The sequence below is a fragment of the Ovis aries genome, chromosome 1 (genome assembly GCF_016772045.2).
Source record: "Ovis aries strain OAR_USU_Benz2616 breed Rambouillet chromosome 1, ARS-UI_Ramb_v3.0, whole genome shotgun sequence".
In the NCBI taxonomy this organism is placed as follows: domain Eukaryota; kingdom Metazoa; phylum Chordata; class Mammalia; order Artiodactyla; family Bovidae; genus Ovis; species Ovis aries.
In genome coordinates, this window is record NC_056054.1 from 41,162,956 (window position 1) to 41,176,549 (window position 13,594).

The following is a 13,594-nucleotide window of genomic DNA, read 5'->3' on the forward strand; positions in this document are numbered from 1 at the left end:
GCTTTATTGGACTATAGTTCATATATCATAAAATTTTCCTTTTATAGTGTACAAATCACTGGTTTTCAGTACATGAACACAGTTATGTAACCATTACCATTATTTAATTTTAAAGCATTATTATAATTCCCAAAGCAACCCCATACCGCTTAGCAGTCACTCCCTAAGTTCCCTTCTCTGATCTCTGGAAATTATTGATTTACTTTCTGTGTCTATGGGTTGCCCATTCTGGACATTTTATATTAATAAAATCATAGGGGCTTTGGTGAACAGATTCTTTCACTTAGCATGCTATTTTTAAGGTTTATCCATGCTGTATCATGGATCAGTACTTCATTCTTCTTTTTAATCATGAAAGAACATTTTCTTGGGGTTTACATTGAAAACATGATTCCATGGAAATACTTCCTTCTTTTTATGGCCAAATAATATTTTATTGTATGGATATACCACATTTTGTTCATTCACTCATCAGTTGATGAATATTTGGGTAGTTTCCACTTTTTGACTATTATGAATAGTGCTGTTACTAATATTTGCATATAAGTTTTTGTATGAACATATGTTTTCATCTCTTGGGTATATACCTAGGAGTAGAATTGCTCAGTCATATGGCAACATTATGTTTAACATTTGAAAATCTGCCTGTTTTCCAAAGCAGTTTTCAACATCTTATATTCCCACCAGCAATGTATTAACAGGGGTTTCAGTTTCTCCATCTCCTTGTCAACACTTGTTACCATCCAAAACTTTAAGATATCATAGTGAATGTGAAGTGATACTCATTATGGTTGTGAGTTGCATTTTCTGATGACTGATGATCTTGAGCATTTTTTTTTCATGTGCTTGTTGGCCATGAAAAGATATTTATCTATCTTGAGAAATGTTCTTTGCTTGTTTATTAATTGGATTGCTTGTCTATTTTTGTGGTTGGTATGAGAGTTCTTTATATAGCGTACAATCTCTTTTAAGATACAGAATTTCAAATATTTTCTCCCATCCTGTGGGATTTTCACTTATTTGAAGGTATCCTTTGAAGCCCCAAAGTTTTAAATTTTAATTGTCTAGTTAATCTATTTTTATACTTAGTTTTGGTGTCGTATCTAAAAAGCCATTACCTATTTCAGGGTTGAAGAGTTTTACTTCTGTGTTTTACATATAAGAATATTATAGTTTTAGCTTTTATATTTTAGTTTTTGATTGCTTTGAATATATAGAATGAAGGAAAGGACCAATTTCTTTCTTTTGCATCTGGATATCTACTTGCCACAGCACCATTTATTGAAAGACCATTCTTTCCTCATATCTAGATGTTTTGTTAAAAACCATTTTAAAGGTTTATTTCTGGACTCTCAGCTTTATTCCATTGCTCTATTTCTGTCCTTTTATGAGGTACCACATTGTCTTGATTCAGTTCAGTTCAGTTCAGTCTAGTCGCTCAGTTGTGTCCCACTCTTTGTGACCCCATGGACTGCAGCACGCCGGGATTCCCTGTTCATCATCAACTCTTGGAGCTTGTTCAAACTCATGTCCATTGAGTCAGTGATGCCATCCAACCATCTCATCCTCTGTTGTCCCCTTCTCCTCCTGCCTTCAATCTTTCCCAGTATCAGGGTCTTTTCCAATGAGTCAGTTCTTCACATCAGGTGGCCAAAGAATTGGAGTTTCAGCCTCAGAATCAGTCCTTCCAATGAATATTCAGGACTGATTTCCTTTAGGATGGACTGGTTGGATCTCCTTTCAGTCCAAGGGACTCTCAAGAGTCTTCTCTAACCCCACAGTTCAAGAGCATCAGTTCTTTGGCGCTCAGCTTTCCTTATAGTCCAACTCTCACATCTATACATGACTACTGGAAAAACCATAGCTTTGACTAGACAGATCTTTGTTAGCAAAGTAATGTCTCTGCTTTTTATGTGCTATCTAGGTTAGTCATAGCTTTTCTTTCAAGGAGCAAACATCTTTAAATTTAGTGGCTGCAGTCACTGTCTGCAGTGATTTTGGAGCCCAGGAATATAAAGTCTTTCTCTGTTTCCATGGTCTCCCCATCTATTTGCCATGAAGTGGTGGGACCAGATGCCATGGTCTTAGTTTGATTGTCTTGATTACTGTAGCTTTGAAGCAAAGTTTGAAATCAGAAGTGAATCCTCTAACTTTATTCTTTTTTTTTTCAATATTGTTTTAGCTATTCACTTGTGAATACATATGGATTTTAGAATCAGCTTGTCAATGTCGATACAAAATGTCACTATAAATTTGAAGGGATTATATTGAATCAAATTCAGAAGTATTGCCATCTTAATAAAAGTTCTTTCAGTCTATGAACATGGGGTGTTTTTCCATTTATTTAGGTATTCTTTAATTTATTTCAGTGATGTTTTATAGTATTCATTGTGTAAATAATTGCACTTCTTTTGTTGAAAATGTTCTTAAGTATTTAATTCTTTCTGATGCTATAGGAAATGAAATTGTCTTTTAATTTTATCTCAGATTGTTCATTGCTAATGCACAAAAATGGAAATGATTTTTGTGTATTGATTTTGTATTCTGCAACCTTGCTGAACATATACAGAAATAGCAAGGATCTAACAGAAACAGAAGAAGTTAAGAAAAGGTGGCAAGAATACACAGAAGAACGACACAGAAAAGGTCTTAATGATCTGAACAACATGATGGTGTAGTCACTCACCTAGAACCAGATATCCTGGAGTCTGAAGTCAGGAGGGCATTAGGAAGCAGTACTGTGAACAAAGCTAGTGGAAGTGATGGAATTCTAAATGAGCCCTTTAAAATTCTAAAAGATGATGCTGTTAAAATGCTACACTCAGTATGTTAACAAATTGGAAAACTCAGCAGAGACCACAGAACTGGAAAAAGTCAGTTTTCATTCTAGTCTCAAGGAAGGGCAATGCCAAAGAATGTTCAAACTGTTGCACAATTGCACTCATTTCACATGCTAGCAAGGTAATGCTCAAAATCTTTCAAGCTAAGCTTCAGCAGTACATGAACCAAGAACTTACAGATGTACAAGCTGGATTTAGAAAAGACAAAGGAACCAGAGATCAAATTGCCAACATCTGTTGGATTATAGAAAAAGCAAGGGAATTCCAGAAAAACATCTACATCTACTTCGTGAACTACCTTATAGCCTTTGACTGTGTGGATCACAACAAACTGGAAAATTCTGAAAGGGATGGGAATACCAGACCACCTGACCTGCCTCCTGAGAAATCTGTATGCAGGTCAAGAAGAAACAGAACTGGACATGGAAAAATGGACTGTTTCAAAATTGGGAAAGGTATATGTCAAGGCTGCATGTTGTCACCCTGCTTATTTAACTTATATGCAGAGTACCTCATATGAAATGCTGGGCTGGATGAATCACAAACTGAAATTAGGATTGCAAGGAGAAATATCGACAGTCTCAGACATGCAAATGATACCATTCTAATGGCAGAAAGTGAAGAGGAACTAAAGATCCTCTTGATGAGGGTGAAAGAGGAGAGTGAAAAAGCTGGTTTAAACCTCTACATTCAAAATACTAGGATTGTGACATCCGGTCTCATCACTTCATGGCAAATAGATGGCAAAAAAGGAGATGCAATGACAGATTTTATTTTCTTGGGCTCCAGAATCACTGCAAATGGTAACTGCAGCTATGAAATAAAAGACAGTTGCTCTTTGGAAGAAAAGGTATGACAAATCTAGACAGTATATTATAAGCGTAGACATTACTTTTCAACAAAGATCCATCTAGTCAAAGCTATGGTTTTTCCAGGAGTCGTGTATGGATGTGATTGTTGGACCATAAAGAAGACTGAGCGCTGAAGAATTGATGCTTTTGAATTATGGTGCTGGAGAAGACTCTTGAGAGTTCCTTGGACAGCAGATAGATCAAACCAGTCAATCCTAAAGGGAATCAACCCTGAATATTCACTGGAAGGACTGGTACTGAAGCTGCAGGACATTGGCCACCTGATGCCAAGAGCCAACTCGTTGGAAAAGACCCTGATGCTGGGATAGATTGAGGGCAGGAGGTGAAGGGACGACAAAGGATGAGTTGGTTTGATGACTCAGTGGACATAAGTTTGAACAAACTCTGGGAGATAGTGAAGGACAAGAAGCTTAGAATGCTGTAATTCCTGGGGCTGCAAATAGTCAGACATGACTTAATGACTGAACAACAGAAATATTTTTTTTTGTGTGTGAATTCCTTAGTATTTTCTATGTACAAGATCATGTCTTTTGAAAATAAAGATAGTTTTATTCTCTCTTTATAATTTAGTTGTTTTCTATTTCTTTTTCTTGCTCAATTGCCCTAGCTGAAACCTTGAATTGAATAGAAAGTGCAGGTGAATAACATTATCTGATCCTGTTCACTTAGCAGGGAAGCAACCAGTCTTTTACCATTAAGTATGATGTTAGCCGGGGCTTCCTTGGTGGTTGAGTGGTAAAGAATCTGCCTGCCAAGCAGGAGAAGTGGGTTCTATCCCTGGGTCAGGAAGATCCCTTAGAAAAAGAAATGGCAACCCACTCCAGTATTCTTGCCTGGGAAATTCCGTGGACAGAAGAGCCTGGTAGGCTACAGCCCATGGGTTGCAAAGAGTTGAACATGACTTAGTTACTAAGCAACAGCAACAATAATGATGTTAACTATGGGTTATTCATATGCAGCTTTATCAAGCTGGAGAAGTTCTATGTCCTGTTGAATGTTTTTTGTCATGAAATAGCATTGGAATTTGTCAAATGCTTTTGCTATTGACTTGTCATGTCTTTTATTCTATTATTATGATTGATCGAACATTGATTTTCATATTTTAAATGAAACTTGCATTCCTGAGGTAAATCATATTTGATTACAGTGTATAATCCTTTTTATACATTGGAGGGTTTGGTTTGCTAGTATTTTTTACATCTATATTCATAAGAGATATTGGTCTGTAGTTTCTTTTATTGTGATGTCTTTGTCTAGTTTTGGTGTCAGAGTAATACTGGCCTCATATAAGAAGTTGGGAAGTGTTTAAAATACTTAGTATTATGTTTTTCACCAGCAATCTTGCTAAATTTTGTAACTAAGTTTAACAATTTACATATAGATACTTTGGGATTGTCCATTTTTATTGTCATTGGTGAATAATGGCAATTTTGTTTCTTTCTTTATAATCCTTAATCTTTTCCTACTTCTCTTTGTGCCTTGCTTAGGACCTCAGGTATAATGTTGTTTTGAAGTGCTCACAGAATAAATCATTTCACATAAAGAATGATGTTTCTTTCTGACTTTGAATTTTTCTCTCAATACTGCTTTATCTGCATGAAATTAAGTTTTGAGATGCTTTTTTCATTATCATAAGTTTAAAATTTGATTATATCTTTTTTTGTAGATTACCAAAAACAATTTTTATTGTCCTAATATATGGCCTTTGTGTAGTTATATTTTTGTTATTTTTTTCCTGCCTTAACTGTGGACAGAGAATGTGGTTTGTATCTGTGATTTTAGTCTTTGGATTTGTTTGTAACTTGCCTTATGTCTTTGTATGTGGTCAGTTTTTGTAAACACCCCACTGGTGATTAGAAATAATGTGCCATCTACAGATGGAGGAGCTGAGTTCAATGTATGCCAAATTTGTTAATGTTTTGTTCCATTGTCATTTGTTAATACTATTTCAGTCTTAAATATCCTTACATATTTATGTTTGCTGTTCTATTTTTTTGTTTCTATATATCAGTTGATATAAATTTTTTTATTGGTTCAAATGCATGCACTTAAAAACTTTAGCACACAATCATTTTATTGTTTAGTCGCTAAGACTTGTCTGAGTCTTTTGCGACCCCATGGACTGCAGCCTGCCAGACTCCTCTGTACATAAGATTTCCCAGGTAAGAATACTGGAGTGGATTGCCATTTCATTCCCCATCTATTCATTCTTTAAGGAGAAAGTATTAAAAATTTCTACCATATGTGTGGATATCTGTTGTTTTCCTTGCAGTACTCTGAGTTTTCACCATATATCAATGTAATTTGAAGCTACATTGTAATAAGCATATGTTATTTTGAAGTTATACTATATGTATGCATTTAAAATTATTATATATTCCTGCTGAATGGAAACTTTCATTAATTTGCAGTGATTCTCTTCACTTATATTTCTGTTTCTATAGGGTATTATTAAGGAGATGTTTTAAAATACATATTTATGTGTTTAACAACCTTTTTCAGTAGTTCTGACTTATGATTATCCTCATGCTTCCTGTTGGCTTTCAAATGAAAACCAGAAATATCCACTCTTGTAACTCTTAAATCCATATTTCTGAGCTTAAACATGTGATTAATGCCATTGTAACATTTTAAAGTGAGATTTCGTGTTTGTGAGAAATATCAGACACAGAAATGCTGAATCTGTAGTAAAACATCAATGTCAAATTTAAGTGCTATGGACCCATAAGTTTAAAATCTTTTCCAGAATGTGAACACTCAATATGTCTAAGGTAGGCTATGTGAAATTTTTGTGGATATTGATTCTCACTGAATGGAAGTCAGCAAGTCACTTGTTATTTCATAGAACTGCTAGGCTAGATTCACCCCACTTATACAATTTTATGGTACCAATAAAATGTCTTCTGAAGTGAATACAGGCCACTGTCAGTTAGTGTGGGACAGTATTTGCTTGGCTTTGGTGTCTTTAGGAGGTCTAGTTGACTGGGTTAAAGCTATGACTCTGCTTAGCATAGCATGGAGACTTGCTGAGGAGAGAATAGAGTTATGGGAACCATTGTCTGTGGGCTATGGGTGGTCTTTACGGAGAGAGTCACACATGTGAGAACTATTTTAGTGAAAATTCCTAGTACCTATGGTGGTGATGGTTTTAGTTCCTAAGTCATGTCTGACTCTTTTGTGACCCCATAAACTGTAGCCCATCAGTCTTCTCTGTCCATGGGATTTCCCAGGCAAGAATACTGGAATGGGTTGCCGTTTCTTTCTCCAGGGAATCTTCCTGACTCAGGGATCAAACCCACATCTCCTGCATTGCAGGCAGATTCTTTACCGCTGAGCCACCAGGGAAACCCCTTCTGGTACCTATCAGTTCGGTCTCTCAGTTGTGTCCTACTCCTTTCAACCCCATGGACTGCAGCACGCCAGGCTTCCCTGTCCATCACCAACTCCCAGAGCTTGCCCAAACTCATGTCCATCGAGTTGGTGATGCTATCCAAACATCTCATCCTCTGTCATCCCCTTCTCCTCCTGCCTTCAATCTTTCCTAGCATCAAGGTCTTTTCCAAAGAGTCAGTTCTTCTCATCAGGTGGCCAAAGTATTGCACTTTCAGCTTCAGCATCAGTCCTTTCAATGAATTTTCAGGACTGATTTTCTTTAGGATGGACTGGTTTGATCTCCTTACAGTCCAAGGGACTCTCAAGAGTCTCCTCCAATACCACAGTTCAAAAGCATCCATTCTTGGGTGCTCAGCTTTCTTTATAGTCCAACTGTTACATCCATACATGACTACTGGATTGCTTCTTGGCCTTTTGGCTAAGATCAAGTGTAGTATCTGGTACCTATGGACCTCTTTAATTCAAACTAGGGTAATATGGACTAGTAAATAAAAATGACCCAGCTGGAGACACTCTAAAGGGGCATTGTGGCATTGATATTAATTTTAGTCTTTGCCAATTAGAAAATCCAGAAATAGCACATACCTAAAAATCTGTGTATATATATATATATGTATATATATATATATATATATATATGTATGTGTGTGTATAATAGTGAGACAGATACAGAGAAAAGGAGGAGGGGAGGGAATGAAGAGAAGAGAAAGAGAGTAACTGACTGACTCTACTCTTGAGCTAATAATTTCTATAAAGTTTATGGAAATATATAAGTGCTCTATCTGTTTATGCTAGATAATAGCTAAAGTTGTGAGCCAAGGACAGATTCTCAGGAGCATCTATAATAGTATTATAATAGGCTTTAAAAATGTGAACTCATGTTCAAGAACAGCTGTTACCAAATAGCTATTTAGTGAAGGCATAGGACAACGCAGTTTTTCTCAGAATTATGTTTTTTCATTTTACTTTAACTAGCAGCTGTCATTTGGGTGTCTCAACCTAGAAGATAATCAAACAATTGGATTTCTGTATGCACCAACAATATTTCTGAACCAAACTGGTTTCAGCATGAAGGAGATGAAAGAGAAAAAATAGTACACACAAATGTGTGTGTATGTGTTTATGCATAAATGCATAGAGAAAACATACCGATACATAATAATAAGCATAATAAGCACATACATAATAAGCACCTGATAATTGTAGTTGCTGTTAGGAGTGGGCTGCTGTGTCTTCCTCCAGGGTATCTTCTCGACCCAGGGATCCAACCCACATCTCTTAAGTCTCCTGCATTGACAGATGGGTTCTTTACCATTAGCACCACCTGGGAAGCCCAGTTATATTGTTAAGATGTTATCTGTTAGGATTATGACTACCCAAGAGGTAGCTGAGTATTTCTCTAATGACTGTATTTTATAGTAATACTGTTGGTTAGAGGTCCGCTCTGGGGAAGAAAAGCTTCTCACACAGGACAAACAGTATGCAAAAATGTTCTTTCTATAAAAAGTAGTCATCTGGGAAAATGGTTTCTTGGTCTTTTGACTAATACTGTTCTGAACTTGCAAATCCGTTCTTACACAAGAGTTCCTATTGTCTTTTACCCATACCTTTGGCTGAACTTTGTTTTAACTTTTCAAAGGTTCAGTAGGAAAACCTTTTTTAAAAATGATACTTATGATATGCTTCATATTTATCCTCATTCTTCAAAGGGCAGTTAAATCCTCACTCCTCTCTGGAATCTGTTATGAATTATTAAATTAAGGGTAATCTTCAGTTTCTACTAATGACCACTCTTTCTGGTTGTAATTCTTTAAGACATCTATTTCTGCTTTATTGGCTATGCCAAAGCCTTTGACTCTGTGGATCACAATAAACTGTGGAAAATTCTGAGAGAGATGGGAATACCAGACCACCTGACCTGCCTCTTGAGAAATCTGTATGCAGGTCAGGAAGCAACAGTTAGACTGGACATGGAACAACAGACTGGTTCCAAATAGGAAAAGGAATACGTCAAGGCTGTATATTGTCACCCTGCTTATTTAACTTCTATGCAGAGTACATCATGAAAAACGCTGGATTGGAAGAAGCACAAGCTGGAATCAAGATTGCCAGGAGAAATATCAATAACCTCATATATGAAGATGACACCACCCTTATAGCAGAAAGTGAAGAGGAACTAAAAAGCCTCCTGATGAAAGTGAAAGAGGAGAGTGAAAAAGTTGGCTTAAAGCTCAACATTCAGAAAACGAAGATCATGGCATCCGGTCCCATCACTTCATGGGAAATAGATGGGAACCAGTGGAAACAGTGTCAGACTTTATTTTTTGGGGCTCCAAAATCACCGCAGATGGTGACTGCAGCCATGACATTAAAAGACACTTACTCCTTGGAAGAAAAGTTATGACCAACCTAGAGAGCATATTCAAAAGCAGAGACGTTACTTTGCCGACTAAGGTCTGTCTAGTCAAGGCTATGGTTTTTCCTGTGGTCATGTATGGATGTGAGATTCGGACTGTGAAGAAGGCTGAGTGCCGCAGAATTGATGCTTTTGAACTGTGGTGTTGGAGAAGACTCTTGAGAGTCCCTTGGACTGCAAGGAGATCCAACCAGTCCATTCTGAAGGAGATCAACCCTGGGATTTCTTTGGAAGGAATGATGCTAAAGCTGAAACTCCAGTACTTTGGCCACCTCATGTGAAGCGTTGACTCATTGGAAAAGACTCTGATGCTGGGAGGGATTGGGGGCAGGAGGAGAAGGGGACGCCAGAGGATGAGATGGCTGGATGGCCTCACTGACTCGATGGATGTGAGTCTGAGTGAACTCCGGGAGTTGGTGATGGACAGGGAGGCCTGGCGTGCTGCGATTCATGGGGTCGCAAAGAGTCGGACACAACTGAGCGACTGAACTGAACTGAACTGAACTGAAGACATCGTGGATTTTTAAGATATACCACCATTTTTGTACAGCTAAGAAAGGAAAAACTCTGCCTATTTATTTTACAATGCTTTCTTACCAATTAGAATTTTAGTTTTATACCTACTGAAAGAACTCATTTACAATTATTTAGATAAAAATTTTTGTTTATATCATACCACTTTCATAAGGAAAATAAAAGTCAAAGAAATCCATTAAAGAATTCTTTTTCATATTCAGAATCTGGTTTTTTTGAGTCGCTTTTCAACTCAGTGTTGTTGATGTCAATGTTTTCTTAAATGGTACCATTCCCTGGATTATCAAGACTATTTGTGATGTTGAACTTCATAAAAGAGTGATTCACCATGGTTTCTGAGATTTTCTATTTGTCCATTTGAAAATTTTATGCTGACTCTATTTTGATCCTAGTAAAAGATGTCCACAAAAAGTTTTCAGACAATACTCAGGGCTTATATTCCTTCCTTCCTTAAAAGGTTTTTAAATAGTCTGTTGACTGAAATATTGATGGCTAAAAATTGTCTAGTCTGTCGTTAGGAAAGTGCTCCAGTTTGTATGTATGCAATCAGTGACAACTAGATCACAGCTGCTACCAAGCCTTAAGTTATAAGATGACATTGATTTTAGCAAAGATCCTGCTGTGAGCGGTGTTAAAATATTGTGAATCTTAGAAGAAATATGACACTACTCTTTCCCTTTGTATTTCTTGGAATTCAACTAATATTCCACTTCTGTGAACCTTTAATTAGCTCCTAGGACTTTGTTAGTAGCTATTTTATTTGAAAACCAAGAGCACCTTTTAATTTAATTAAAAAGACAAAATAATAAGTTTGCATGAAAATAATCCATGCACACAGTTACAGAAACTTACTGTAATAAAGCACAGCAGTCCCTTACCCCACTCCCTTCACTTTGTTATTCCTTGTTTTGAGAACAACTGACTTGAACCATTTTTGGTTTTAATTTTCCTTTGGCTAACTGGGTAAGGCTAAATAATATCCTTATACTGACTTTTTTTCTTTTCATTTATAACCTTTAAATAGATACCATGGTTGAGTTCAGTTCAGTTCAGTCGCTCAGTTGTGTCCGACTCTTTGCGACCCCATGAATTGCAGCACGCCAGGCCTCCCTGTCCATCACCAACTCCCGGAGTTCACTCAGACTCACGTCCACTGAGTCAGTGATGCCATCCAGCCATCTCATCCTCTGGCGTCCCCTTCTCCTCCTGCCCCCAATCCCTCCCAGCATCAGAGTCTTTTCCAATGAGTCAACGCTTCACATGAGGTGGCCAAAGTACTGGAGTTTCAGCTTTAGCATCATTCCTTCCAAAGAAATCCCAGGGTTGATCTCCTTCAGAATGGACTGGTTGGATCTCCTTGCAGTCCAAGGGACTCTCAAGAGTCTTCTCCAACACCACAGTTCAAAAGCATCAATTCTGCGGCACTCAGCCTTCTTCACAGTCCAACTCTCACATCCATACATGACCACAGGAAAAACCATAGCCTTGACTAGACGGACCTTAGTCGGCAAAGTAATGTCTCTGCTTTTGAATATGCTCTCTAGGTTGGTCATGACTTTCCTTCCAAGGAGTAAGCGTCTTTTAATGTCATGGCTGCAGTCACCATCTGCATGATTTTGGAGCCCCCAAAAATAAAGTCTGACACTGTTTCCACTGGTTCCCATCTATTTCCCATGAAGTGATGGGCCTGGATGCCATGATCTTCGTTATCTGAATGTTGAGCTTTAAGCCAACTTTTTCACTCTCCTCTTTCACTTTCATCAGGAGGCTTTTTAGTTCCTCTTCACTTTCTGCTATAAGAGTGGTGTCATCTGCATATCTGTGGTTATTGATATTTCTCCTAGCAATCTTGATTCCAGCTTGTGTTTCTTCCAGTTCAGCGTTTCTCATGATGTCCTCTGCATAGAAGTTAAATAAGCAGGGTGACAATATACAGCCTTGACGTACTCCTTTTCCTATTTGGAATCAGTCTGTTGTTCCATGTCCAGTCTAACTGTTGCTTCCTGACCTGCATACAGATTTTTCAAGAGGCAGGTCAGGTGGTCTGTATTCCCATCTCTCTCAGAATTTTCCACAGTTTATTGTGATCCACACAGTTAAAGGCTTTGGCATAGTCAATAAAGCAGAAATAGATGTTTTTCTGGAACTCTCTTGCTTTTCCAAGATCCAGTGGATGTTGCCAATTTGATCTCTGGTTCCTCTGCCTTTTCTAAAACCAGCTTGAACGTCAGGAAGTTCACGGTTCACGTATTGCTGAAGCCTGGCTTGGAGAATTTTGAGCATTACTTTGCTAGCATGTGAGATGAGTGCAATTGCGGTAGTTTGAGCATTCTTTGGCATCGCCTTTCTTTGGGATTGGAATGAAAACTGACCTTTTCCAGTCCTGTGGCCAGTGCTGAGTTTTCCAAATTTGCTGGCATATTGAGTGCAGCACTTTCACAGCATCATCTTTCAGGATTTGAAACAGCTCCACTGGAATTCCATCACCTCCATTAGCTTTGTTCGTAGTGATGCTTTCTAAGGCCCACTTGACTTCACATTCCAGGATGTCTGGCTCTAGGTGAGTGATCACACCATCATGATTATCTCGGTCATGAAGATCTTTTTTGTACAGTTCTTCTGTGTATTCTTGCCACCTCTTCTTAATATCTTCTGCTTCTGTTAGGTCCATACCATTTCTGTCCTTTATCGAGCCCATCTTTGCATGAAATATTCCCTTGGTATCTCTAATTTTCTTGAAGAGATCTCTAGTCTTTCCCATTCTGTTCTTTTCCTCTCTTTCTTTGCATTGATCACTGAGGAAGTCTTTCTTATCTCTTCTTGCTATTCTTTGGAACTCTGCATTCAGATGTTTATATCTTTCCTTTTCTCCTTTGCTTTTCGCCTCTCTTCTTTTCATAGCTATTTGTAAGGCCTCCCCAGACAGCCACTTTGCTTTTTTGCATTTCCTTTCCATGGGGATGGTCTTGATCCCTGTCTCCCGTACAATGTCACGAACCTCATTCCATAGTTCATCAGGCACTCTATCTATCAGATCTAGTCCCTTAAATCTATTTCTTACTTCCACTGTATAATCATAAGGGATTTGATTTAGGTCATACCTGAATGGTGTAGTGGTTTTCCCTACTTTCTTCAAGTTAAGTCTGAATTTGTTAATAAGGAGTTCATGATCTGAGCCACAGTCAGCTCCTGGTCTTGCTTTTGTTGACTGTATAGAGTTTCTCCATCTTTGGCTGCAAAGAATATAATACCATGGTAGGAAGGAATTTATCTTAATAATTTCACCTTTCTCTTTCTCTCCTCCATTGTAATTATATTAATTTTCTGACATCTTTTATTGATTACATTTAAATTCCAGAATCTTTTTTTGTTTCATTCACTATAGATAGTTTCTCTTGACTCCTTACTTCAAGATGTTGGACTATTTCCACCCTTTGCCTTGTCACCATCTCTCTTTTTATAATTATACCACCCCAATTTTTTTTTCTACTCCAATTTTGACAACTGTACAGTGAGAATATTGATGATATATATGTTTA

The 13,594-nt window shown here is 37.6% G+C and overlaps 1 protein-coding gene and 1 pseudogene across 1 annotated transcript in view; both read left to right on the top strand.

Annotated features, from left to right (window-relative positions):
• Window positions 1–13,594, top strand: part of LEPR (leptin receptor) — a gene marked incomplete in the record, with an annotated part of 98,991 nt that overhangs the window by 12,178 nt on the left and 73,219 nt on the right. The window contains 1 exon segment of the mRNA NM_001009763.1: window positions 7,204–7,215.
• Window positions 7,504–7,669, top strand: LOC114110957 (U2 spliceosomal RNA; annotated as a pseudogene).